We start from the raw sequence: 3,476 nt of genomic DNA on the forward strand, positions 1-3,476 counted from the left end.
TTTCATTGACGATTACTCTAGATACTCATGTTTACCTAATGCATAGGAAATCATAAACATTTTCAAAGTTTCAGGAATTCCTAGCAATGGCTCAGAACCAATTAGGTAAAACGTTAAAGATCTTGTGATCTGATAGGGGTGGAGAATATTTGGATATGCAGTTCCAAGATCATTTAACTGAACTTGGGATTTTATCACAACTTACTACCCCAGGTACTCCGCAACAAAATGGTGTAGCGGAATGCCGGAACAGAACTTTATTGGAAATGGTTAGATGCATGCTTAGTTACTCAACTTTACCAACTTCGTTCTAGGGACATGCAATTGAAACCGCGAATGACATTCTCAATGTCGTGCCATCAAAATCAATAATGGTCGTGAACCTAGTTTACGCCATTATAGAATCTGGGGGTGTCCCGCTCACGTCCTGAGGAAAAAGGAGGGAAAGCTAGAACCACGAACTGAAGTTTGCATGTTTGTTGGCTATCCTAAAGGTACTCGGGGTGGACTTTTCTATAGTCATTCAGAAAAGAAAGTGTTTACTTCTACAAATGCTATTTTTCTGGAAAATGACTATGTCCAAAACTTTAAACCTCGCAGCAAAGTAGTTTTAGAGGAGATGGTTAAAGAATTGACTCCAACCAATGTTCCATCGTCATCAACGCAAGTCGATGATGAAATTCCCACTCTTCATGTACAAAAGGCACAAGTCGATTTAAATGAAGAAAGTACCACTGTTCCTGAGCAAACAGTCACGAAGCCTCGTAGTAGTGGGAGGGTTTCTAGGAACCCGGTTCGCTATGGTTTGGATGGTGAAACCAATATGGTTGTTGGTGACACTAGTGATGATGATCCATTGTCTTTCAAACAGGCAATGGCTAGCCCTGAAAAGGAACTATGGCTCGAAGCCATGAAACGACAAATGGAGTCCATGCACTCAAATTCTGTCTGGGATCTTGTGGAAGCACCTAGTGACTTTAGGGCCATTGGGTGCAAATGGATCTACAAGAAGAAACTAGGTGTTGATGGAAATATCAAGACTTATAAAGCCCGATTAGTGGCAAAGAGTTATACCCAAAGAGAAGGCGTGGACTATGAGGAAACTTTTAGTCCGGTAGCCATGCTTAAATCCATTCGCATCCTCCTATCCATAGCAGCTGCTCTCGACTATGAGATCTGGAAAATGGACGTCAAGACAACTTTTTTTAATGGAAAGCTTGACGAAGTCATTTATATGGATCAGCCAGAAGGATTTAAAGTATCTGGACAAGAAGGAAAAGTTTGTAAGTTAAATAGGTCCATCTATGGACTTAAGCAAGCTTCTCGTTCCTGGAATCTTAGGTTTGATGAAATAATCAAAACCTATGGCTTTGAACAAAATATTGATGAGCCCTGTGTTTACCAACTAAAGGCAAATCAAATAGTGGTATTCTTGGTTCTTTATGTAGATGATATCTTACTCATTGGAAACAATGTTAAGAAATTATCAGATGTGAAGAATTGGCTGAGCACTCAATTCCAGATGAAGGATTTGGGTGAAGCAAGTTATGTTCTAGGTATCCAGATCATCAAGGATAGAAAGAACAAACTTTTAGCTCTATCTCAAGCAGCTTACATTGATAAAGTGCTTGAACGTTTCTCAATGACAAATTCCAAGAAAGGCGTCTACCGTCCCGCCATGGAATTCATCTTTCAAAGAAGCAGTCTCCCCAGACTCCTGAAGAGGAAGATGCAATGAGAAAAGTTCCTTACGCATCTACAATTGGAAGTCTGATGTATGCCATGTTGTGTACTAGACCAGATATCTACTATGCAGTGGGAGTAGTGAGAAGGTATTAGTCAAACCCATGACTGGAACATTGGATAGCAGTTAAGCATATCCTGAAGTATTTGAGATGGACTAGGGATTATATGTTAGTCTACAATAGTGGTGTTCTGAATCCTATAGGCTACACCGATTCAGATTTTCAGACTGGTGTCGATGACAGGAAGTCTACTTCTGGAATGGTGTTTACTCTTGGGGGTGGAGCTGTGATTTGGAGAAGTGTAAAGCAGTCTGCAATCTCAGATTCCACCATGGAGGCTGAGTACATAGTTGCGTCAGAAGGAGCTAAGGAAATAGTCTGGCTAAAGAAGTTCTATTCGAATCTTGGTGTTATTCCAGAAATGGATAAACCGCTTGTGTTGTTTTGTGACAATACAGGAGCGATAGCCAACTCGAAAGAACCTCGAAGTCACAAGAGGAGTAAGCATATAGAAAGGAAGTATCACATTATTCGAGAATATGTGGCTAGGGGAGATGTGAAGGTTATGAAGATTGCAACTGAAGACAATCTTGCGGATTCGGTTACAAAGACACTACCAGAAGCTACATTTGATAAGCATATCAAGGAAATGGGATTAGTAGAATTAAGGCATTAGTTTCAATTAGTGCAAGTGGGAGTTTGTTGGGGTTTTATGCCCTAATTAAAACCCAAATTCTTTGTAATCTCATTTTATTATCAATAAAAGAATATAAATCATTTTTTTACTTGGTCAATCACTTTGCTCACGTGTTTTATTTTCATGATTATTTGTTTAATATAAACTTCTATTAAATCCCGAGCATATAACTAATCTTATTTATAGTGACGTAATCACATTGGAATATAAATATGATTATATGTTCATAATAAGTTAGTCCTATGATTAGTCAGTGCACAGGATTTACATTGACTTGCCAATCTACGATATGATCTACTTACACATTACAGTGTTATGTTCTTTCCAGAACATTAGCAAAGTAGATAAGACCGGATGTATTTGTTACATCGGACATGACCGATATTGACAGTTGATAAGATAAGTAAACATATCGTTATTATCTATTCTAGTCATATCATATAGTTGACCGTATGTCAATTCAATCTCAATTCTGAGTGGTTAGTATTCTAACTGATTGTATTATTTGAGTTCTTTGACTTGTTCGTTACCAGCTTACCCTACGGAATAGCCCATACTTACAACTTGGGAACTCAGTAGTATAATTGAGTGGGAGTGTTAATCATAGATATGAACATCTATAGCTTCTGATGAAGAAGTGAAATGATGGTTTCCTTTTAGTTTGGTTCAATGTGTTAAATGATAGAGATCTCATTTCAGTAATTAAATTAGTTTACTGAAACATCATTTACAAGGAACTAAGTGTTTTAATGATAAAATATAATGAGGAGTAAAATGGTATTTTAGTCCTATCTCATTGTAGACCGTCTATAGAGGATTGAGTGACAATTATGGTTGTAACAATGGATAATTAATAGCGTATCTATATTTGTTATAGAGCGTTCTATGAATTCAAGAGTGCAATTCCGAGTCTATAGTGGAGTCACGAGGAATTAATAAGTTAGTAAATTTATTTATTAGATTTATGATAACTTATTGGAGCTTGATTTCATAGGCCCATGGTCCCCATTGTACCTTGGATAAAATCATCTAGA

The sequence above is a fragment of the Humulus lupulus genome, chromosome 6 (genome assembly GCF_963169125.1).
Source record: "Humulus lupulus chromosome 6, drHumLupu1.1, whole genome shotgun sequence".
Classification (NCBI taxonomy): domain Eukaryota; kingdom Viridiplantae; phylum Streptophyta; class Magnoliopsida; order Rosales; family Cannabaceae; genus Humulus; species Humulus lupulus.